Source organism: Dysidea avara, chromosome 3 (genome assembly GCF_963678975.1).
Source record: "Dysidea avara chromosome 3, odDysAvar1.4, whole genome shotgun sequence".
Taxonomy (NCBI): Eukaryota; Metazoa; Porifera; class Demospongiae; order Dictyoceratida; family Dysideidae; genus Dysidea; species Dysidea avara.
Window position 1 is genome coordinate 19,873,351 of NC_089274.1, and position 26,664 is coordinate 19,900,014.

The 26,664-nt window shown below is 38.2% G+C and overlaps 1 long non-coding RNA gene and 1 pseudogene across 1 annotated transcript; both read left to right on the plus strand.

The window, feature by feature from the left end:
* Positions 1 to 10,387: 10,387 nt before the first annotated feature.
* On the plus strand, positions 10,388 to 13,538 carry LOC136250003 (uncharacterized). The gene is made up of 3 exons (XR_010698412.1): positions 10,388 to 10,611; positions 12,695 to 12,729; positions 13,254 to 13,538. It is a non-coding gene; the product is annotated as an uncharacterized lncRNA (long non-coding RNA).
* A 6,548-nt stretch (positions 13,539 to 20,086) lies between these two features.
* On the plus strand, positions 20,087 to 26,642 carry LOC136248388 (leucine carboxyl methyltransferase 1-like; annotated as a pseudogene).
* The last annotated feature ends 22 nt before the right edge of the window (positions 26,643 to 26,664 follow it).

A 26,664-nucleotide genomic window follows, 5' to 3' on the forward strand; every position in this document is an offset into this window, starting at 1 on the left:
CCGTACACCCTGTTATATTCTCTTCTCTTAATGCTGCTGTTATCAGGTCTGCTGCTTTGCGAACATCTGGTGCGGCTGGACCCTCTGGGATTGACGCTCGTGGTTGGCGTCGACTTTGTACCTCATTCCACTCTGCTTCAGGTGAATTGTGTGTTGCAATGTCCTCATTTGCTCGTCGTTTATGTACTGTTTTCCTCTCCCCAGATTTGCTCTCGCCTTTTTTGGTGTGTCGCCTCATTGCTTTGGATAAAAATCCTGGGGTGCGGCCTATTGGTGTGTGCGAGGTTATGAGACATATTGTTGCTAAGGCTGTGCTGGTCATCCTGCGGGATGACATTCAGGAGGCAGCTGGTTCACACCAACTTTGTGCGGGGCAACTTTCTGGGGCAGAGGCTGCGGTTCATGCTGTCCGAAAGGTTTTTGAGGAAGGAAGCACTGAGGCTGTGTTGCTGGCGGACGCCTCCAATGCCTTTAACTCGCTGAACCGTTTGGTGGCTCTACACAACATCAGACAACTGTGCCCGCCACTTTCCACTATTCTGATCAATATTTATAGGTCTCCAGCCTCTTTGCTTGTTTCTGGGGAGGTTATTTTATCAGAGGAGGGTACTACACAGGGAGACCCACTAGCTATGCCTATGTATGCCCTTGCTACAGTGCCTTTAATCAATCAACTTCATGGGACAGTGGACCAGGTCTGGTATGCTGATGATGCTTGTGCTTGTGGCAGTATACAGGACTTGCTCATCTGGTGGAACCAGCTCTGTATTAAGGGACCTGCTTTTGGCTATTTTGTGAATGCTCCTAAAACTTGGTTAGTTTCTAAGGAAAGGTTCCATTCAATTGCTACTACTCTGTTCTCAGATACTGATGTTCAAATTACTTCCGTGGGCCGTCCCTACCTTGGGGCTGCCATTGGTTCAAACGCTTATGTCCAGGAATTTGTGAGGGACAAGGTTACTGGTTGGTCAGCAGAGGTTACACGGCTTGCCAAGTTCGCACAAGTTCAGCCGCATGCTGCTTATTCCGCTCTCACTCATGGCTTGTCAAGCCATTGGCTCTACCTTTGTCGCACTACTCCAAACATATCAGAAGCTTTACAACCCCTTGAGGACAACATCCGGCTGGTACTTATCCCTACTTTGATGGGTTGCTCTCCACCAAATGACACAATGCGTAAATTATTTGCCCTTCCACCTCGATATGGTGGTTTGGGTATCATAAACCCAACTCTTATTGCAGCTGAGGACTATTCAGCCTCGTGTCACATTACTGAGCCTCTTTCACAATTCATTCTGGACCGGGGTATCAATTCGCTATTGTTAAAACAGAACAGCTATCTCGCAAGTCCGCAATCCGCAATTCCAAATCTTCCAACTATTCGGATAGATCTTCCAGTTTGCGTACCCACTTAGATCCCTCCTCTCAACGCGCTTTAGATCTAGCCTCAGCCAAAGGGGCCTCCAACTGGCTTACCACCCGGCCCCTACAGGAACATGGCTTTGCACTGCATAAGTCCGCGTTTCACGATGCCGTGGCACTACGTTATGGGTGGTCTCCTCAGCGGACTCCTGCTCACTGTGCATGTGGGACTTCCTTTTCAGTGGAGCATGCTTTATCCTGTCCCAAGGGTGGCTTACCTTCTATCCGACACAATGAGATCAGAGATCTAACTGCTACCCTGTTGACTGAAGTATGCTCTCAGGTAGCTGTTGAACCAGAGCTCCAGCCGGTTTCACAGCAGGACTACCCTGCTTCTGCCAATATCCAAGATGGTGCCCGTCTTGACATCGCCATGAATGGTTTTTGGGGTGGAAAAAGTGAAATGTTTTGTGGATGTGCGGGTGTTCAACCCTCTGGCTGCTTCTAATGCGTCCTCATCACTGGCCTCCTGTTATCGGAGGCACGAGAACATTAAGAAACGTGCGTATGCTCAGAGAATTCGTGAGGAGGAACATGCCTCTTTTACCCCCCTGGTAATGTCTGCCTCTGGTGGTCTAGCTCATGAGGCTTCTGTTTTTTATCAACGCTTGGCTCATCAACTTTCAAACAAGTGGGGCGATGATTACTCTGTTGTCATGGGGTGGTTAAGGTGCTGTCTATCTTTTTCTCTCTTGCGGTCCTCCATACAATGCATCCGCGGAGCCCGCTCATCCATCGGTCACTATGTTAAGACTCCCCCAATTGTGGAGCTGATTCGGGCAGAGTCTCAGTTTGCCGTGGACTAAGAAAGTCCCGGTTTGTCCAGCACAGGCCATTTATGTGCTGGGGGTGGTAGGCAAGGGCAGTCCATCAAGCCCGGGTAAAAAAAACAACTTATAATTATACAGGGGGCTACGGGGGCTTCGATTTCTTTTCGCACACTTTGCAAAAATTGCTATAAAATGCAAACCTGTAACTCGATTGCCTCGATCTTTGGCACAAATTAAGAACGTGTAACGGTGGATTCACGTACCAAGTTTGTTGTAAGTCTGAGTAGTATTCAAGGAGTTATGGACGTTTATTCACGTAAAAACAGATCAAACTTCTGTCACGGCTACAGGGTAAACCAAGTATAGAAATAACTTGAAAATTGGTGTGTAGATAGGCTGATCATCGTAGCAGTGCCTTTTGATAGTTTGAATAAGTTATAAAGTAAAAACTAAGCAAGTGTAAAATCGCGGGATCGAGATACTCTAATAGAGCAGTCACCACGGGGTAAAAAAGGTGTGCAAAAAATGTCGAAAAAAACAACTTACCAGAGTTCGAACCATGGAACTCCATACCTAACACCTCCATCCTTAACCACTGAACCACTGCTACCTTGACTGATCACCTTACTTAATTTCTGCTTTATAAATGAAATTTCTAGTTGAAATCTGCTTATAGTCAAACGTTTGAAATTTCATAGATCTACCAATAGAAGTTCTAGACTGTTCTAGAACATTCTATGTATGTTCTATTAGAAGTCCTCAAAAAAAATGTGTACTCTATTAGAGTAATACAATAATATTATCAAATATTGAATTAAATCATGCAATGAAATACATTTATAAGTCTGTCTTCAATAATCATCATTGTATCTACATAGAAAAGAAGAAATGTGAGTAAAGACAAACCTCAAAGTCAGCCATAGGCTGGTTTTGGGGCCTTGTAAAGTACAAAAAGGAGTGAAATCCACACAAAAACAGCCAAGCTGTGAAAAAATGGTGCGGCCTTAAAAAGCCTGGGTGAAAAAAGTTGTGAAATCAAAGGTGGCGGCCAAGAAATGGCTGCAATGATGTTAATGCTAAAAATTTTAATAATGGCTGTGTGCATTGTTAAAATTTATTAGCATTAACATCATTGCAGCCATTTCTTGGCCGCCACCTTTGATTTCACAACTTTTTTCACCCAGGCTTTTTAAGGCCGCACCATTTTTTCACAGCTTGGCTGTTTTTGTGTGGATAATGTTGTAATGAATTCTAAATAATGAACTACCCTTGGTAGCTTTCCTGATCTGTAGTGTAAAATTAAACATAAGTGGCCTAACTAAAGTTTTAACTATGCACCTTGTCAGTGACCTGTGTTCTTGTGTTTGATGTAAACACGGGTCAGTGATAAAAGTCCATCATTCTTGGATATTAGTCCTTTTGGTTACCATTTTTTTAAACTTTCATAGACATGCATTTTATAGCCAAGCTGTTTTTGAGTGGAGAAAATATATATTGAAGTCAGGTCACCATCACTGACCCAGATGACCCACTGACTACTGACTAGGATAGCAATCCAGGTCAGACCTGAATTTGACCCAGATGTGACCCGGATTAAAGTTGAGGCACATGCTAAACTTTTATTTTGAACACTATGAATTGCTTCTATGTTATAGTTGCAGGAGCCAAAGTTAAATGTATAGATGTATTAAACATACAGTAATACAGGCAAGCAGTATTCATCAGTACTCAAGTGAGCATAGCTCCAAACTGGATGGCATTTATCTTACTGTGTTAATGCTTCCCCAATGAGTGATCATTGAAAAAGTAGCAATAAAATTGTATATGGATGATATGAAAGTGGTTGTCTGCTAATGCTTTCAAGATAATTATCTGTGTTGTCCCATAGGTAGGGTTTTCCAAGCACTAAATGATTGAAATACTCTAATAAAGCAGTCACATAGTTTGATTTGAAAATGCTCCCATGCTCTTGCTTCCTTTTTACTTCTTCAGAATATACTCATTTTTGCAATTGTGCAAGATGTTATAATCAGAAGTTAGGGCTGTTAGTGATGATTATTAATTAAGGCTTACTGTATGACAATGGTAGCACTTGCAGTGTGCAAGGCCATGATGCATTTATCACCTAATTTATTTATACCATTGTGGAAGGTAGAACTGTAGAATCAATAACCACAATCATGGCTACATCTTATTGACAGAATTTCAGTGCAAATGTACATGCAATGCATTGAAGCTTCATTTGGCATTGACCTCATTAACAAGACCACTTCATTATTGAGACAATGTAGCTAAAGTAGGCTTCTAACTAAGTAACTATGAGTAACATAATTACCTACAGAGTTTTTGTGTGCAGCACTTGATAAATACTGATTTGGTGTCGTTTATAACCAGTAATGTCCGGCAGTGTTGTCTCTGTTATGTATGAACTAATATTTTCCTGGAATACTGGAAAGGTAAATACGTAAAGTGATGATATGAAACTCTATACCAGGTAACATCATCAGATTATGAATATGCTTAGTGCTGTCAGTTATAGGATCAACTATCCAGTGAGATCACCATTGGTATGTCAAATGTGTTGACAACTGACATGGTATAACAATACTACTGCGGCCAATGAATATATATAATTATATTGATAATACAGATGAAGAATCAATTTAGCTATAGCACCCATCCTCCATCCATTAGTGTGGCATGTGTTAAGAAAATTTTCATATTAACAAAGCCTTAACATCATTGTTCAGGTTACTTATCGTTCCATATAGTTTATGAAATTTGGAGGGAGGACAAATAGGTTCAGTGTATAATGGTAAGACCATTTTCACCTGATGTGTTTATACCATTGTGTAAGGTAAATCCCATCCAAAAACAGCTTATAGCTGTAAAAAAAGTGCGCGTCCAAGCAAAGCAGAGTTAACTGCGACAAAAAGTAATGATATCATAATGTGGCCATGTGCGAGGTGTGCAAGTTGTAAAATTAATATTAGCTAATCAGATAATACAATGTTATTGTTAAAGTGTTAATGAGAACTATGTGATGCTGCTAGTTTTTAAGTGTGTGAGCATCTTCATAAATGCCACATAAATTTAATTCTCAATAAAGCAATGTGTATAGATTCTCTGATAGTAATAAATAGTTTGAGTTTGGCCACCTTTCCTTTGTTTGTAGCATTGCTGTATACAGGAAAGGCGGCCAAACTCAAACTATTTATTACTATCAGAGAATCTATACACATTGCTTTATTGAGAATTAAATTTATGTGGCATTTATGAAGATGCTCACACACTTAAAAACTAGCAGCATCACATAGTTCTCATTAACACTTTAACAATAACATTGTATTATCTGATTAGCTAATATTAATTTTACAACTTGCACACCTCGCACATGGCCGCATTATGATATCATTACTTTTTGTCGCAGTTAACTCTGCTTTACTTGGACGCGCACTTTTTTACAGCTATAAGCTGTTTTTGGATGGGATTTCAATACTTTTTGTTAGAATAAGCAATGCACTGTTGATAACAGTAGGTGAGTTTCCATGGTTTTGACAGAAACCCCAGATTACAGTGACAGAATATTAAAATATAACTGTAATTTTAGTGGCCAGGGCCGCCCACATTGGGGGTAACTGGGGTATTTTGCCCCCTACCACAGCCCGAAAGGGGCCACTTGAATACCTGTTTAAAGAAAGATCGATATACTCTAATAGAGCAGTCAGGATCTAGACCCTTCCTTGCCCCTGGGCCCCTCTTTAACTCTTTTCCCTGGGCCCTCTAATTTCTCTGGACGGCCCTGTTAGTGGCATGCAACTGCAGTCAACTAACACCCATTTTAACTAGTAAACCCTTAACAACACTTTGCCTTTCATCTTGTACTACATTGAAACGATCAAGATACTCTATTAGAGCATTCACAAAACAGCTGTAACACAGCAATCAATATTTAGCATAGTTACAACTTCTGCTTAGCATCGGATTGTATGGGATGGGGTAAAACCGGGACGGGGACGGGGACAATAGGGGTAAAACCGGGACGGGGACGGGGAAAATAAGGGTAAAACCGGGACAGGGACAGCCAACAGGAGTAAAACCGGGATGAGGACAGCCGAGGTATAGGGACCACTGTTAGAGTAAGCGATTTTCTCTGAAGGGATTGAATCTTGGATTGGATATAAGTTATGTATGACTAAGCAAAATATCAAGTAGCTTTGAGGTAATTTAATCTTTAAACTGTCACTTAAGGTTTGAGAGATTTTGACGTCCTTATAAGCTAGTGCATGGCTTAGCTAAGCGAACCTGCAGCCATCCGATTTACGCTCGAACGCTTACAGGAGTCTACCAGGTGGTCAGGATGTTTTCTCCTTGTTATTTTCATGTAATTATATCCATAGGAATTCAAGAGTCGAGAGTAACTCAATATTTCTAAGTACCCCAAGTAGAACCTAATGGACACTAGTTTATTTATTAATGCTTTACAGCACAAGTGCTGAAGGTCTGTAGGACACCTGGTCCTACAGCCTGCTCAAAGACTTTAGCTACATAAGGTGTGTTTGAAAAGTTGGAGAAAGGAGAAAAAATTCATGACTGGACCTAGGTAGCCTCGAACCTGCAGTTTTTCAAATGGATTGTGAAGTGGAAGATCAAATCATTTCGTGCCCAGATTGTAATTATTGTCTTTGTGCATACAAGATCCCCCCAGGAAGCCTGCACAGTATTAAAAAATTACTTTCTAGCGATTTGAATGTAGCTCTGGACTATAACCAAGTTGTAGATCACTTGGAGAATTCTGACACAACGTATAAGGAGTACATCAACACTTTGGATGCTAATTCTCCCATCCAACCTATAAAGGAGGGACAGTGTTCCTTTATGATCTAGGCCTTTAGATAAAGCACAGTAGGAAGTTAAGAAAAAGAAGCTAAGGCAAGTGGAATTATTTAGCTCAAGCCGCCGTGCAAGCTGAAAATTAGTTTACTCATATGCTAGGCAAGAGTTCATAATATAGTAGTGGAGGAGAGTGTCTAACTGAAATACTTCCATGGAACACACTGTGTTAAGTTACACCTGAGTCTGATCAAAGAATAAAGACTTGACCTTATCAGCACCAATTAATGCTAATCAAATCAGTGTTCTCTATCACCAGTGGAGGTAGTTTTCTGTTTATATCCACAGGTATTTTCAGCATACAATAAGCCTGCCAGAATGGAGCTTTACTGTCATGCTGGAATTTCTGTCCGCACATAAGTTCAGTTAGCTCTTGCTTATCACACATCAGTCCAGTGCTTTAACACTGATTATGCAGATATCATTACAGCAGTGCTGCTAATTGTAGCTTGTATGGATGAACACCTAGACCTGGCCAATATTGAATTGGACAACGAAGCTGCTACAAAAATGCCGCATACAATTTCCTTTCTTTGAAAGAAGCCAATGATAAAATATTTGATCTTTCTTCCTCCTCAAAGGATCTTTATCAGTCTGAGAAGGATGAAGTTAAACTTCATTGTTTTTGCTTGACTCCTTGGATTGATGGATCATATTTCCCATCCCAGGCCCTGTCATGGCTTATTGTGGAACTGAATTTCCCAGCATGCCACCTTGAAAGGCAAAATATATCATTGCTGATTGAATTGCTGCTACTGCCTGTACAGCAAACAGTTTAAGAAATCAGTTTTATGAATGCAAAGGTAAATCAAAAGTTTTGTCATGCCTGTTTACCAATAAAAGTCCATGGGTAATTCTGATCAGCATAGAATCAACTGGCCTCAAAGAAATCAATAACTTAATTGTTATTGTTACTCATCATTATTCTATCAAGATATTGTGGCATGGACGTCCCTAATATTATGATGGTATGAAGTCAACAAAACAACAGTCATTTGTAAAATATTCCTCTAACATGACCACAAAGTTGAAAATTTCAACTGGTTCACATACTAATCAGTTACCTTTTGTAGATAATAACTCTATGTTTTGCATGCCACACATTGTTATGTCTATGATTTTTCTTAGCATTTGTTTTATTATACTGTATAGGTACTGAGCTTCATTTTTAATTCATGATTTTAGTGTCTTAAATAGCTAATCCGATAATTATTTTCAGTGTTATCATTTGTCTTATCAGTATAGCTAGCTAGTGGCAATCTTATACATAGGCGGATCTAGGAGGTGGCCAAGGAGGGGCAAGGAGTTTTAGTATACAACAGTGTTTATTCCACTAAGAGGAATTCTAGTACACAAGTTATATTTAGTTGCATAACTTTATTCAGTATGGCTGGATGAATGATAGACATACAGTTGTAAGACTGTAGTTAGAGAAAAAATTTTAAAATTAGACCTCCTATAGGTTTGAATTTGGGAGCATTTTTGATAACATTTAGCTAACAAAGTGTATGCTTGCAATGCATATAAAGATTAGTTAGCCTATTTGAGATAAAACCTGTTTGATGGTAAAGTGTACTAAATCTAAAATAAGGTACAGCCATAGTATTGTTATACTGACATTAGAATTGTGACTGTTCTATTAGAGTAGTGACTGCTCTATTAGAATATCTCGATCTTAGCACAAAAATCAAACTTATTTGTCTCACTTTCTTTACAATGTACAGCATAACTGTAAAGTGTACTTATAACTGTTGTCTTCTATTTGTCCATTAGTTTTCTATACTTTTGAACAGTATGAATGCATGATTCCAGTTTCTGGTATCAATATAGTGCCGTAGGTCCAAGGAGGGCCAGGGGGGCACAGCACCCCTTGCACCACCCTCAGATCCGCCTATGACCTTATATATTACTAAGTATAGCTATATTATCCTGCATGAAAATACCTGTGGATATAAACAGAAAACTACCTCCACTGGTGATAGAGAACACTGATTTGAGTAGCATTAATTGGTGCTGATAAGGTCAAGTCTTTATTCTTTGATCAGACTCAGGTGTAACTTAACACAGTGTGTTCCATGGAAGTATTTCAGTTAGACACTCTCCTCCACTACTATATTATGAACTCTTGCCTAGCATATGAGTAAACTAATTTTCAGCTTGCACGGCGGCTTGAGCTAAATAGTTCCACTTGCCTTAGCTTCTTTTTCTTAACTTCCTACTGTGCTTTATCTAAAGGCCTAGATCATAAAGGAACACTGTCCCTCCTTTATAGGTTGGATGGGAGAATCAGGCCTGCCAACCTGGAAAGTAAAAAAATCTTGAGATTTCTGTACCTTTATTGTAGTATTGCAGTGTGTAGTAAAAAAAAAACTGGTAGATGCTATGCTGAGGTCTCGACTTTTTAAACTTGAAATCCGTGACATTCGCGCTACAAACCGTGAGATTCTATCCGACGAAGGTTAGTGAAACCGTGAGAGTTAGCAGGCCTCAAAAACCGTGAGATTCGATCTGCTGCCCTTGAGCAGGGTAGTGAAACCGTGAGACTCACGGTAAACCCGTGAGAGTTAAATTGGCAGGCCTGGAGAATTAGCATCCAAAGTGTTGATGTACTCCTTATACGTTGTGTCAGAATTCTCCAAGTGATCTACAACTTGGTTATAGTCCAGAGCTACATTCAAATCGCTAGAAAGTAATTTTTAATACTGTGCAGGCTTCCCGGGGGGATCTTGTATGCACAAAGACAATAATTACAATCTGGGCACGAAATGATTTGATCTTCCACTTCACAATCCATTTGAAAAACCACTGAAGAGTGTCTTAGTGTGAGGTCTGGGTTTATATAGCTAGCTGAGGATGTCAAAATCTCTCTAACCTTATACGGTAGTTCAAAGGTTACTCGAGAAAGCTACTCGATTTTTTCTTAGCTAAGCCATGCACTAGCTTATAAGGACGTCAAAATCTCTCAAACCTTAAGTGACAGTTTAAAGATTAAATTACCTCAAAGCTACTTGATATTTTTGCTTAGCCATACATAAGTTATATCCAATCCAAGATTCAATCCCTTCAGAGAAAATCGCTTACTCTAACAGTGGTCCCTATACCTCGGCTGTCCTCGTCCCGGTTTTACTCCTGTTGGCTGTCCCCGTCCCTGTCCCCGTCCCGGTTTTACCCCATCCCGATTGTATAGTTTAAATTACTAGCTACTTACAGACTTTACAATATAAAAATATGGCACTTGTAGAAATGTGACTGTTCTATTAGAGTATCTCGATCTACTTCAAGCATTGACTAATTCAAGTGAAGAAGCTACGCCCCTGTCAAGAGATCTTGTGAAATGAAATGAGAATAGTAAGCAAGTATGTACAGAGACAATAGAGGGGCGCGTAATTATGTCCTGTTGTAAATAAACGCTTTTAAAATTTATATTACTACTATATAAACGCACCAGAATAGGCTTGTGTGGCTGTTGTCTCCAAGGTTGTCTCATTACTTGTCTTTTCGTGTTGAAGGGATTTAGCCGCAATTGGTGAGTTTAACTATACATGTATTTGTGTTGTAAAACTTAATTGTAAAAAGGCGATTAGCACATATCATGATAAACATGTATTTGTCACAGTAGAGTCTCTCACGAAGTCACGATTATTACGAGACATTGGACCAGGGTAAAAAATTTACTGCTATATTTAGAGGTTGTAGCGTTTGTATATCTTAGTATCTTAATAAATAATCCCCCATGATCACTAATCACTAATAGTACAGTGAAAACTGGTCATTATAGACGGGTTGCCTTTTTAAGGCGTGGTCGTTTTGCCGTAAATTTTCCACATACTTTCCGAGTTTGCTAAGTCAAAAATGTATTACGGCTATTGGAGAAAATGAACGTTTCGGTTAACTTTAGCAAGCAAGAGTTAGCCAGCCTTCAGAACAGAAAGTATGTTATAGAGAAAAGATCGAGCTATAACATATCCAGCGTGTAAGGTGAAGGCTGAGCGAGAAGATGATTTTCTCTCAATCTCGGGTTTTTGGAAAGCGATAAAACTCGCTGAAAACATTCTTTGTAAGACTTTGCTACTACTTAGAATGATAGACTGGCTGATTTTAACTCACCTTGTACCTTTGAAGAATCAAAAACGTTTGTCAAACTATTTTAAAAAATGGGTTTTTTGTTGACTTCTTGACCAACATTGTAATCATGCGTAAAACGGAAAGTCGCGTTTTCTCGCGTTACACAAGGGACACGCCCTAAATAGGCAACCCGTCTATAGACCTTATTCACTGAATTAATTTCATAGCGCTTATAACCCGTTGCGAAGGAGTTGTCCGCCAATATTTGCCATTTGCAATACCAAAACCATAGTAACATCACAATTCTCCGCCAAATTCGCCATTTGCAGTACCATAACTATGGCAACATGATAGCAACCATTGTGCTCGCCCAGTTTTAGAACTCAAAATGGCGTCTGAAAGACCATCACCATGGCAAATAGAGTGCCTTGTATGGCTTCGCGTGACATCAGAGGGCGCTTACTGTTCTAAATGAATAAGGTCTATTCAGGCTGTAGGGACAAAATTTTCTAACCTTGCCTCAGTTTTATAGAGGTGGCTGCATTATGCGGCCTTAAAAAAAGGTAAGAAGCATGCTGTTCTAACTGGCTATAGAGATGGATTTAGTGTATGACAGCGTATGAGACAGTGAGTGCTGGCAGCAAGGGGGCAGCCAATCTGTTAGAGCACCAAAAGCACTGCTTCAGACATAGGCAGTTGACTGTCAGCCCCAAGTGTAAAAAGTTTCACTATTGGTCCTTATAAGCTCCTGATGAAGAAAGTGATGAAGTCATTATCCATAGGATATATTTTTCAGAGTATCCATTTCAGTTCTACAATATAGTAGCCAAGCATAAGATGAACATAACACAGCATTCCAGTAGTTTAGTGGTGAACACAACACTGCCTGAGTTAAACTGTGGTGAGATTTGAGACTACCAGAAGCCCTGGAATGTCTTCAACACATGAAATACCAAATATCTAATGCCTGGCTTTCATCCACAGTGGACCTGTCTTGGTGGCCACTTGTACAGAAGGGAAACAGCTGCCACACAGTCTTGCGAGCGAAACAGCTAGTTGCCACACCCCTTAATTATCAATTTGTAAAATCTTTAGCAAAATTGTGTGTGCGAGCAAGTGCGATGTGGCAGTGCCGTGTATATGGTTGCTGCCTAGCAGTGACACATCACGAGTATTGAAGTCACAGTGTGTTACTGTATCATCCATCTAAATACAATCTCTGAATGTGTCATTTTGTGTAGAGAGCAATCTTCCACAAGAAGTGACCTGCAAGTTTCAGTGTATATTGTTAACCATTAATATTGTTCACAATATTGTGAACTATATGTACAGTGAAACCTCACTTAGTGGCCACCTCTTTAATAAGACCACCTCATTATATTGGCCACCTCTAGTAGGTCCCAAATATAGCTAAGCATTACTTATGACCTCATTAATAAGGCCACCTTGTTATTCAGGCCAAATTTTTTGGTCCCACAGCCTGCCATATTAATGAGGTTTCATTGTACTTATGTGAATTTTTATTTTTCGTAACTTTTCTTCAGGTTTGCTGATGGGCACTATGAAGCATTGTTGACTGGTACGTGTATAATGTGGTGACTTGAAATGCTAAAACAATACGTAGCATGTCTTGTATGTACATGTAATGTGTTGTAATGTGTCCACACATCCACACATCTTAGAAATAAATATAATTGTATTCTCTATAAATAGTCAGTTCCATTGTGCCACTGGGTCATAAGTTGGTTGAGTATGGATCATCCAGGGCACTTGAGTCACATTTTGTCCTGGCCAAGTGGATCTCATCCACTGACAGAATATACAGGATCAGATCACGTGTATAAATTCACTCATTCAGCAGGTAACAGTGTATAAATTCTCAATTGGAATTGGCTTTTCAAGAGTGGTTGTCTTTCTATACTAGTGGCCATTAAGATAGGTTGTACTGATAGAGTGTACATACTAGAGATGCAACAATATCCTCCACTTAGTGTCGTTTGATAGTGATGCAATGGAGACTATGTATTATTGCATTTAAATACTATACTATTATATTGCAACTCTAGCACGTATTTATAACAGGAATGTTTGTTAACTGTTTAGACATACTGGAGCCACACCCACTCATCTGGATTCTACAAATGGAGTCATACCATCTTGTTGTCATCATACTTACTCGTTACTCCCATTGTGTTTGGATGAATATACATGCCGTCATGTGAGACTTGCTACCATGGCGGGCCACTGGAAAACATTTGCATAGCAGTTATATTATTGTACAATTCTTACATTATTGTTGTGAAAAGTGTTTGGTATTCATGTGTCTCCTCTGTATGTTGTATTTACATGTGTAATTATGGTGTGGGGGTGCTATAAAATGCAATAATGCATGGTGACAATTGTATTAGGCGATTTTGCACACTTCCTTTACATGTGCTAATTACTCACAGCTTGTGTCAACAACTGGTAACCGCAGTTGTACTCTTGTGTCATTCTTTAAGCCGCGCCCTTAGAGGACAAATTATGTGGGGGCGACTAATTTCAAAACGAAGGATGGTATGCAGCACCATAGATTATATCTATGGACTATAATCTATGGCAGCACACTTCTTGGTGGCTATATGTACTGATTAACTAAATAGAGCGCCAGTTCATCAATACCCAGTGACCGCAGTTGTGCTCTGCGTCATTCTTTAAATTCCGAGTAAAATTCTTAGAGAGCAAATGACGTGGGGGCGACTAAATTCAAATTTCAAACTAGCCATTCTCGAAAACAAATGTTTCAATCTGAACGAAACTTTCAGAACAGTTTAAAGACACATTGCCCTACATGCCAAGCGAGTATTGCGGAAAACAACAATCTGGGATTTGTATTTGGCCTCGAGGACGACTGAAACTTCGTTTGGTGCTGAAATCACGACTGTAGGGTAGCTAATCATGTATGGTGAAATCGATGATGTGAATCTTGAGGTGATTGAGTGAATACTGAAGCGATAACAGGGCGATCAATGTTCGGAATGCACAAAGGAACGCAAGGCATACACCTGCGGTTGCGTCTAACCGCATGCGATAAAAAAAAAATAAGGTAAATGAGGGTAATTCCGGACACTCTTTGATAAAATCGATCTAACATTGGACTCACAACGAGTTAAGACAAACTCTAGGAATCGTTGTAAAGCCTATCTTATGGTGCATCTGCAGTACAAGTTTCGTTTCGATACGATGAACTGCTGAGGAGTTATGAACCAAAATTTAACAGCATGTAAAAATGCAAAGTGCGGCTAATTCCGGTGTCATAGTGATATATGTTTCCCCGGGTAACGTGTTTCCCGCACACATATCCCTAGGGATCCGTGTTTCCCCGCACACATATCACTAACTCGCTAGCGACCTATAAGTCACAGTGATATGTGTTTCCCCGGGTAATATGTTTCCCCCTTATAAAGGTCATGTGCAACGTACGTAGTGTTAGCATAGGCGCGCATGCACTTTTAATAATCATAGCTAGCCATATACCTAGACACAACTAATACTATAATTTATGTATGTTGATGGAGGAAATCAAGCCATTCACTGGCATTCAACTATATATATATAACTGCTAAACTGTGCTGTGATTTAGCTATGTAGCTATAGCATCAGTTTAATAAAACAGTAGCTACAAGTACATGTATACAATAAAATATTATCTCTAGCTATATAGAGTAAATCATGTGATTGCAGCTATGTATAATTAATCAATGTAGCTACAGCTTTGGCATGCAGTCAGTCATTATCTACCCCCTTGCCGGTTCTATCTGGGGTTCCCCAAGGGAGTATTTTGGGACCTCTACTCTTCATTATTTACATGAATGATTTACCATCTTGTGTTACCATCAGTAAAACTTTACTATTCATTGACGACACCAAGATTTATAATACTGTTTGTAGTCCTGGAGATATTTCACTATTTCAAAATGATTTAGACTCAGCAACTTTGTGGAGTATGACATATAATTATGTTCTTTAATCCAAAAAAGACTGTCCACCTATATTAATGCAAAAGTCATCACTAATTACAAAATAGCTGACACACAGGTTTTAACAAATAGTTCACATAAAAATCTCGGTATTATAATATCATCAGACCTATCTTGGGATCAACACTACAAAAACATAATCCCTAAGACCTACAGAATGCTAGGACTGCTCCATCGCAGCTTTAGCAAGCATCAAATAGTGACAGCCAAGAGAACTTTGTATATTTCCTTAGCGAGATCGCAAGTTATATACTGTTCAGTGATTTGGAAACCTAACCATATCAAGCAGGAGAGGATCCAGGGGGGCGACTTTATGGGGGCTGAAGCCCCCCCTCATATTTATAGGCTTTACTTGATCAATATGATGCTGAGAATTATAATGAAATTTTGTCTTAGCGTAATTATATAATCACTAAATACTCATAAAACCACCTTATAAACATCTTTCCAAGGTATTATCAGTGGATTTATATGCTAAAGTTTTTGCAACAAGGACCTGGAGGTGTACAAGATCGAGATACTCTAATAGAGCAGTCAGCTAATTACTCTAATAGAACATTCACTGGAAGCATATAGTTGGTTCTGTTATGAAATTTTTCCAAATCTGCCTGCACCTATACATACAACGAAGTGCATTGGTCTGTTTAAAGGGCTTCATTCATCCACTTGTGTAGTTAATATGTATGGCAATACTTAATTCAGGTACACAATTTCCATTGAAAATGCTCTCAGATTCAATCTTGTATTGTTCAAATTTTCCACTTTCAACATTATTTTTCTAACATGCACCTATTCAGTGTTGTGCAATTGTGAGAGGGGTGCATCACGTACTTGGTTGTCTGTACCTACCCAAACTTTTCCATTAGCAAAATGCTTCAGAGAGCCATACCTATAATCTAAAGGCAGTATATATAATCTACAGGCAGAAAATATTATGAATTTTATGTGGCCAAATTGCAGTATTTTAGCATCTATTTTTCAACATTTCCTGGGGGGCATGCCCCCAGACCCCCCTAGTTCCAGCATGCTCTCTACCCAAGAGATTAGTACCTTGAGTTAGCCCCCCCTTTTATAAATCCTAGATCCGCCCCTGTTAAGGACATCACACTTATTGAGCAGGTCCAGAGAAAAGCAACAAAGTTTATTTTAAATGACTATATAGTTATCATTATTAGTATAGCTAGCTATAGTATAATTATTGTATTAGCTTATATAGTAGCTTTATAGCTAGTTAGCTAACTATAGCTATATACACCTGCATGCAATATGCATGGGTGTCTATTAGCTAGATATCAATAATATCTACTGAATGGTTGGATCGCGTGCTGTTTGCAACTAGCCATAGGACCTTGGAGTTACTGCACGATGGCTATATCTTAGTGGGAAACACGGATCCCTGGTGATATATATATGTGCGGGGAAACACGAATCCCTAGGGATATGTGTGTGCGGTGAAATATTTAAAAAATCGCTACGGGAAACACATATCACTGACAGCTTTTGGTGGGAAACACGGATCCCTAGTGATATGTGTGCGGGGAAACACGGATCCCTAGGGATATGTGTGCGGGAAACACGTTACCCGGGGAAACATATATCACTGTGACACCGGACACTTCGAAAAACAAGCAAGTAGAGCCTTCCACAGGTTACCAATTCTCTTTTACAAGTATGCAGACTAAAGTACCACTCATCTGCAGCTTATAAATCAAGTAGAAAGTTCATACCATTTGGGAGAAAGCAGCAGTGCGTATTTTTAAAAGTTTATGTAATTCGCGAATATTTTCTTTGTATTTCAACCGAACAGCTGCTGATAAATCGACTGCCACTCCGCCTGTGCTGCATGGATTCTTACGGTTTTTGGTGTGCAATTAGCTGAGGGTATGGTCTTTCTATAAATCTTTGAAAATCGAAAATATGAGCTTGGGCTGACATAACATTTTCAAAGTTTTTGAACAAAATTACCCGTGATTTCGCTACAAATTCGCGTCAAACTTCGCAATGGAATAACGGATTCGCTTCAATTTTGGTTTGTAGATAGGCCATAGGACACTGCATTAGCATACCAAATTATAGGCCGAGGGATTCTACCATTGTTGAGAACGATCTAAGTGTCCGGAATTAGCAGCTGTCCGGAATTACCCGCACTTACCTTAATAATAATTAAAAAAATGAAACTTCCCCTTTGATGTCGGCAACCTCGATCACGAAACAATCGGCATGGATTTGCTTCACTGCTTGTGTGGTAGTTACTAGTGACACGATGAGTTCAACTCCAGAGTTTCAGAGGGATAGCGTAAGTGACGGGTGGATTACAGGAAGGCCGAATTTGACAACGTTCGTTCTTGTAAAATCCTCACGTAGTGGTCGCGTCATTTATTGTCTGCGGCGCGCGTTTCTGCTTTACTGGCCGCACGACTCACTACCGTGAGTCTTGACTGTACTACATACAATGAGGGATCATCTCAATATTGTAACAATGTGAAGCTCCAAACATAGCTAAAATGTATTTTCATGACCTCATTAATAGTTATTGAGGTAAATGTTGAAGGTGACCAAATTACTGAGGCTATTCGATTCTTCTTGTTGGTTGAAGATTAACCATGAAATGAAACAGTAAAAGTAGCCAATGAAATTCGATACATTTTCTACGTAATTAGGGGATGACATTTCTCATGAAGTCACTTATTTCAGGTAATTGTGGATAGCATAATATTCTGCAGGATTTCTGTGTACAGTACATGACCTGATGTTTGTAGCCAGTAATGTCTGGCGATGTTGTCTCTACTATATGAACTATCATGTTAACATTTTTACTGGAATACTTATTTGTGCAATGAGTGAAATTCTAGATGAAGTTAGTAGATTATGATCATGTCTATATGGGCCCACCACACTAATGGATGTCAGTAATCCCACTGAGGCATCTGGTCCACACTAACTGACTGCACTGGTGTAATTGTCATACTTGCATGGATTCTACTGAACTCATTATTGTTGCATCCACAAGAGGTAGCCTTAATATGGTGGATAGACACACTATACTATACATACACATATTGGGATATTAATTTAGTAAAATGTTCTGGAGTAGTGAGGCTATTATTCTATGATGAAAAATAGGTAGTAGCTATAGGCTGAGAACATGCCTTTTTCCTCTTCAACACAAAGATTCCTAAAACTTTACTGTGTTTAGGTGGAGAAGATTTTATCTATTGTTTCTGTTGCCACCTATAATTCAATGCTTTTGGACTGGCAAGAGATTAACAAGTGTACTCACTGAGCTATAACACACATCAACAGCATCACACAACTGAAATGTTTGATGTGTTTCCCATAATTATATAGCTATATATGGAAATTACGTTAGTGAGTTTTCCCTTATCTGGTCAAACATGGATGCCCATGCACACGATATGATCTATCATGTGTGCTTACTGAAAATGGCAACAGGAGTCACAACCCAGGGAATTCTTTGTGAGCTTATTACTACCATAACCCTGATGTGCTCAAAGCTTAAAGTGTGTCTTTATTTAGGAGGCGCTCTATTCCTTACTTTGTCAATTGTGTGAATGATTTTTGTTTTGTTGTGTTCAGAATGTGCAACAAAGTACTAAGAAAATAGCATTAATTATTACTCCAGAATAATCATTTAGTCCTATATCCTTTAGCAATACTCTAGTAACATTGTCGTAGTGAGGGTTAGTAGTGTAGAGTGCCTTGATACTCTTCTGAGAAACTGAGGAATGTTGTAATCAACAGTCACTTTGTTTCTTGCCAGTATTACTTGAAGTGTTGTATTACAAGGGAATCCTGTAAATTTGTTGTTGAAGATGGTATCCAGCTAAAATCAAATGTCAAAAGCTTTATTTTGTTGCTAAGTAAAGAGGAATACATATGTACCTAAAGGTTTCATTACAGTGTGTACACTTATACACATGACTGATGATACCCATACTTGGTGATTGAGTCACTGGTGATGTGTGTTTAAGTAATAGATGTGCATTAATACGTAGGTGGTAGATCAGGTATCAATGCTACTATCATGTAGCTCCTCATTAGACTCCATAGTGACTATAAGTCTCTTTACACCAACAAACAGAGTCAGTGATAATGCAATTACAACATTAAACTACATATCAGAATACTGGCTGATAAACACATTACTTGTAATAAGTGTTCAGTTATATGTTGATAGTGAGGCATGTACATGTATTGAGTATTGGTCATATACCCTTAGCCATCATGTGCCAGTTGTTGAATGTGCTGTAACATACCGATTGTACAAAAATGTACTGAATTGATAATGAAACAGTTACAATTAATTTGAATGGTGGTCTCACATCATATTGTTGATGCTACAATCAAAGGCTGCAACAAAATACGGTATACAGTGTGCATGAACTATGAGTTATGTGTATTGAACATCTAGTCTCTATAACATAAGAATCCTTGACCTGCACAACACCAGGCAGGTAGCCATTATAAAAGAGGTATCAGTTGTAAAGTATGTAAAAAGGATGACTATTCTATACCTGTGTTAAGTGAAATGTGATTGTGTGTCAATCATCTCATCAGTGTTTTAATACAATAGTGTTATGTACATATGCAATACCATGGAATTGTGTATAGCCGCTACTGTGAAATTTTAGCAACTACACTGACGTATTGTGCCGAATGTAACCCAGTAGTTACAACCTTGTCATAAACTCTTGTGTCGCAGTTGTTAAGGTACTACTAATGCCCAAGGTCTAAGACATTATTAACAGAACACAATGAAAGCAAGTAATACCAGCCTTATATGCATAGCACATGTAACATGTCATATCAAATAAAGCCCATGCTACTTTAAATCAAACACTGATACTGTGAAAAGGTATTCCATGTTTGTATTGTTACTGGAATAATGTGATAGTAATGATCATTGATTTGTACCATATTCTACTGTGTATGCATCAGAGGATCATCCTCAGTCTTCATATTGGAGTAGTGTTTGATAACAGTGAAGCTTTCCCTAGTATGGAAGACTGATGATAGTCTTCTAGTGAAGAGGGACATACTGAGTTTCTTTGGTAGTACTGGTTCTAGTACATTGAAGTTGGAAATTTATTCAAAAACTGTATACATAGCCTGAGGTAGTTATAGCCATCACATTTATATGTGATGGTACACACTATAGCTGTGCATCTTGGACTTTTAATAGAAGAAGAATTTCTTGCAAGTCTCTTTATAGCATATATAGAATAACTGCTGAAGTTTTTGATCCTTGAATATGTACATAGGAGACTATTAAGGATTAATTATACAGTGTGATGCTGATCATTTATGAAGTGTACTGTGTTTTGTTAGTCTTCATTGGCTTTACCACTGGTGACAAATGTTCTGATTTATTAGATCGTTATTGTTACACCTATTTGTAATGTCCATATAATAGTTTAGTGTGTACAGAATACACAAAGATTTGTGTGCTGACATTTCAGTGTTCTCATGTATCGTTTACAGATTACCAACAGTGTTCATCACAGAGTGTGTACTGGTGTATGTTGTGCCAAAAATTGTCATCGCAACTGATTGAATGGGCAGGGAAACATTTCTCAACATTAATGTTCTTAAACTATGAGCCTGTAAATCATGATGTGATTACGTATTTCTTGTAATTTTCCTCATAATAACAGTGCAAGTTTGACACTGGTAGTCTTCAATCATCATTTGTGTCTAATAGTATTACACTCTATTAAGTATATATGAGAAAGCAGCTGGTACATTTGCATTCTTGTGTACGTATATATTTACAGAGGTGAATCCATACGTAGTTTAAACAGAGAGATTCCACTCTGAAGCATGACAATGCTGGTAGTAACTTCTAGCATTTCGTAGCAAATAATCACTCTCCAGCAATGCTTCACTGTTATGCCTTACTATTTACACCTTTAGAAATGCAACTTTTTCAGAGCAAAATGTGTAGAAAATAAGTGATTTCTACATTAAACTTCAACAATCTTTGTTGGTTTCTATCTATCTGGGTAAAAGACTTGAAAGCTTGTACATATAGTTGTTGTAGTATGGTTCCAATTGTCATTTGCTAGCTGTTTTCACCTAACATGGGACAACTTCGTAGCTATTATAACCAGTTGGTCTAATCAGTGGCTTATTAGTTTGCAAAACTCTGTTGAGGAACAGTAAATTATTCAAAGTATATGTGACAGGATTGCCTACGTTTTAGTACAGGCCTGTTCCTTCACTATACTACACTATTGATTTCTGACTTTCATAGTTAATAAGTCTGTTTTCAGGGGTTACTTTCTCCTGAGTGCGCCACATTTCTCCTGAGTGTGCCACAATAATTCAGCCTGGTTTACACTCTATGGCTTGCTCTTTCATTCTGATTGTCACTCACCCACCAACCATCAGTGATACTTCTAACCTCATAAAACTAAAATGGCAGGAAAATCTGTACATATACCGTATTCTGTACATACGTAGTTGGATCACATGCTGAATTAAATAGTACAAATCAATAATTTTCCTTGTGCATGGAAGACTTCTTTTTGCAAATTCATGCAGTCACATATCATACTGTATGGCATCAAAGTATCATTACCAATTTGTTTTTGTGTCCATTTCAATGGTATAACATATCTTAATCTTATTCTATGAAACTATCACATTTGCTCTAGTGTTTCTCATTCCACTCAGGCAGCATTGTTTAGTTCAGTTGCTATGACAACACTATGTCATGATGTATCCAGTTGTTCAAGGTGTAGTTGTATGGGGATCCTGTTTAGGTAACTCAAAGGCTGCAGCATAAGTTGCTGTCAGACCTTCACTGCTGGTGACTGTAAAGCAGTAATAACTTAAACCCTAACCTGTACACCAAGTAGAACATATTGTGGTTGTTGTTCAGGACATTACTTAGTGAATTCTAATGATGATATCTTCTAGAGAATAGAATTATTAGTAAGCTACAACTATCAGAAAACTTCTTATAGTAGTTTGTACAATATAAGCATATACTGTTAATATGCAACAAAGAACAATGATGTGTAGAGCACCACTAAGATGTATTTTTGCTATTGTATGGGGCATGAAGCTTCAAATGTCATCACTACTATACATCAGTAACATTAGTACATAATGTGTTATTGACTGCAGTCATGATCATAGAGGGTAGATGTGTAGTGTCCATCTCTGTTTTTTACTAATTTTTTGCAGTTTAATACTAATACAATATTGGTCAAGTGATGAAGAAGAACATCAAAGTAAACATACAACATGTCACCATTGCTGTTTGTCACATTCCTGTTAGGCTAGAGGATGTTCACTGTTGGGGATTGATGCTTGTCCAGATCTGGAGTCACAGATATGATGGTAGTGATCACACTACACTAACTCCTACTAATCATCCCATCATCATCCACTTTTGATCATATGTGGGTCATTGTATGATTAATGGTGTGTGTGTGTGTGTGTGTGTGTGTGTGTGTGTGTGTGTGTGTGTGTGTGTGTGTGTGTGTGTATGTGTGTGTGTGCGTGTGAGAGAGAGAGCGAGTAAGCATGAACAATCAGAATTTCTAAACATGTTGATTTATTTTAAGTAAATTCTGCTAATCAAAAATAGAAATAGTATGTATATTCATCATTTCCAGTAGCGCATGGAACATTATAACAGTCAGAGACCAGTATTACATTGTTGTCACTATTAATGATTGTTATTCGTTCTCAATGCCCACTCTTGATTTTGTACAACTGGGAAATATTATAATGTTTGGTTATTTGCAACAACAGAGATCATTGGGAAAATGTGGTACTATACCTGTTGTACTAGTGGAATAGTAGGGTAGTGTCAGGATGCATCACCTTTCTCAGCTGTAATGTAAGGCTCAAGCTACTCTATCCTAAAATACATAGTGGTGATGTGTAAATGATTATACTAATGACTGTATAATGTAATTTATTGTATCACAATAAATTGAAGTTAACATGCCTGCTGTGGGCTGTACCTGCATGCTTATAGTTATAACCTAAACGCAGTGATGTTAAATTAGTCACCAAGATATGCAACTCATAAGTTACGTAGTTTAACAAATTTCGGGTCACGTGAGATGCCATTGCTTTAAAGATTGAATGTACAAAAAACTCCTATGCCATTTTCAGCATGTGCAGTGGAATCTTGCTATATTGAACACATGCCCTGCATCCCAGACGCAAAATTTGTGGCATGTGTACTATCATGTCAGTATAGACTCACTTAGCTGCATGTTTATTTATGCCTGTATGTCTATTTACATGTTTGCTATCTGCTACTATAACTCCACCCCTGAACTTAGTGTGTGCATGCGTGCATGTGTCCGAATGTGCCATTTGTGCCGCATGTGTATTGGTGTTATGTATATTTATTCCTGACATTGTAGGTGTTAAATCTATTAGTATAGTCAGTGTACCATCAAAAATTTTTATTCTGGTAGGGTAATGCAAGCTTGGGCAACTGAGGAAATTTGGAGGAATTTGGGCAAGTTAGATGTTAGTTATGTGCTTGTAAAGCTTCATCAAACATTAACTTGTTTGACATAGCAGCTTTCAATGGTTATGTGTTATGTTTGACTTACTGTTGATAAAGTACTGCGGTTTGATGTGACTTAGCAGTTTGCTATCATCAATTGTTTTGGAAGACCATTCTAAGCTGTAAATGTAATGTTTACCTGCCCTCTTTGTGGAGGAGGCTATTGCCCATCCTATGACTTCCTCAGTTGCCCATTATTCATCCAAACTCATTGTCTTAATGTAGTAACGGTATATCTACAATGTGTAACCAATATCAAAATATTATTGTGTCATAATTATATTGTTACTTGTTGTGTATTGTTGTGTATTGTTATGTACACTTACTGCATGGCTTTACAAAAAATGTTACGTGCTTAGCATTAGGACAAAGTAGGTAATAGAGCTAGGTGTGGTGGAAGGATGGTGTGTATAGCTAGGCAAATATGCTAGACTGTGTATATACGAGCACATACATGTGTGTGTGTATGTAGAATGGAGTCCTGAATGGGTGGTGGCATTGCCATTACCCCCTGGAGTACATCACAGCAACCAACATGTTAAGTGAAGAACATGTATGCAATGATATCAGTTGTACACTATTAGGAATTATATGTATACTCACGAGATGGTTAATGAAGGCCTTAGATTCTATTAAACTTCTATGACTTTTAAGTAACTAAAATGTGTCGTCAACAGTATATATGGTAAGGATAGTGTGTTGCCATTTGACCTTGTGTGGCCTCATTACTTTTTGAATGTCAAATGGTCATAATGGACAGCTCCACAATACCAGTGTGGTGAGGTAACTACATTATTAGTTTTCTGAAGACTGTAAGAGGAGAATTCCTATGGCACATGTCTCTTATGTGATGTTCACACCTAATTCCTGATTTCATCCATAGCTGTAACTTTAGATTTCTTTTTTTAATATAACATTTTCAGTGATTACAAAACTGATACTCAAAGCATCAATAAAATTCCTTTTGTACATTGATGCTGAACATCCAATAACAAGATAAGAAGTGCTCAATAATAGCCACAAGTATAGACTTAATAATGGTATTGGGATTCAACTGTTGTGTTGAATGATGCACCATCTTATTCGAGACAGTCTAGTAATTAGATGATCGAATGTTTCCTGTGCAGATGGCTAAAGCCAGAATATAAACAAGACAAGCTAAAAAATTCTCTACTCCAGCATTATTAGAATAATATACTTCACAGCTGCAGTGAGACAAGATTATCATGCAAGCATGTAGTGGATGTCTAGTTTCTTGTAACAAATGAAATATTGAAATGATGTTAAGGTTGCTTCATGGCTCCAATTGTATGTGTGTTTCCATACTGTTTAGTTTTTAACAGTTTCTTGATCGGCTTTGATTCAGCCAGTAAAGATATTACCTAAAATCAGTACAAAATCACACTCTTTGGGTGAGCTAAAATGCAACACTGTTGTAATTGTATATCAATAACAAGACCTTTAATAGTAATTCCTTTTATATGTCAAGCTTTTGTGATACCTTTTGCGATACAGAGTTGAAAGGTTGGAGTTTCTCAATGAGGGAGACCTGTTAACTCAACTGTTAAGACACTATTGTATCAGTGTTGGTTATAATGACAAGAATGATGTAGGTCAGTAATGTGTGGTGTACATTGTGACTACCCATTACCATACACTATGATGGGACTATTAATAACACTAAATGGTTTATGATATTTATCTCTGTGTGTCTTTAATGTGTCTCTCTGCAGTTCTTACACATGGTAGGTACTTCAGAGCCACACACCGGCATAAATGCATGTACACATACAACATACACCACATGCACATCCAGAAAGCAGAGAATCCATTGTTACAAAGTTTTAGCTGCCACCATCCTTTGTGTGAATTTACAACTCATGAGAGGCTTACAAAGTTGGTGTGTACCAAGTGATACCATGCACATAGAAGAATCTAACCTTATTGACCCTAATCTGTATAGCTAGCCATTGCACCATTAAAAGGTGCTGACCATCAATATATTATGCTAACCCGGACACAAACATGGTTTTATTTTTTTAAATGACATAACTGATACACCTATAGTAGACTTCATGATGTGTAGGAATTGAAGATTTAGTTGATTTCATTTATTTTGATGACAAGCTTAAATTATTCTCCATACCCATGCAGACTTCACAACTTTGTCTGTTGTATTTCTTCTGACAGGTTTCAACCTTACACACAGATAAAATATTTCTGTACATTTGCAGATGATGTGATTTCCAGAAGAAGTTCAATACTTTTTGAATTTATACTCACATCACATCAATGTGTAATGATAGTTATTTATTTTTTTAAACTTTCACAAAAAAATGCTTTCATAAATTGTTTACGTATTTCTCCATTAGGGAACCTTTCTAAAATGTCCATGATCATTATATTTTAGCATAATTGTTTTAATTGGCAATCCATTAATGGTTTATTTGATGTTTAGCAGTTAACACTCAGAAACAAGGAACAGTCTGATGTCCACAATTGATCATGCATTCCATATATTTGTGATATATTGTTGATAGCTTATCACTCACTTGATGTTTATCTGACATTAACCAGGTGTGGTTGAGTAGTTACCACTGCTGATGTTTTATATGACATCTCCTTTATAGGTTATGCTAGACTAAATTCTGACAATTGTCTCAAGGTATATGTCCACACATCCTACATTACATGACCTTACTTAGAGTAGCTAGTATACAGTTTTGAGTGTATATACAATGTATGATGTTGATGTTAGCTATTAGTGTACAGAGGCCACACATGTGAGTTAGTTACACTGAAATTGATGTACATTACATGCCTGTGTATAGTTATTGTCCTCCACATGATTACGATCCTGGGATAGCTATACCTATACTATAGCTAGCTACGCACGTGCAGTGACTGCTTTAAACATTCAAAAGGGTACAGCGGA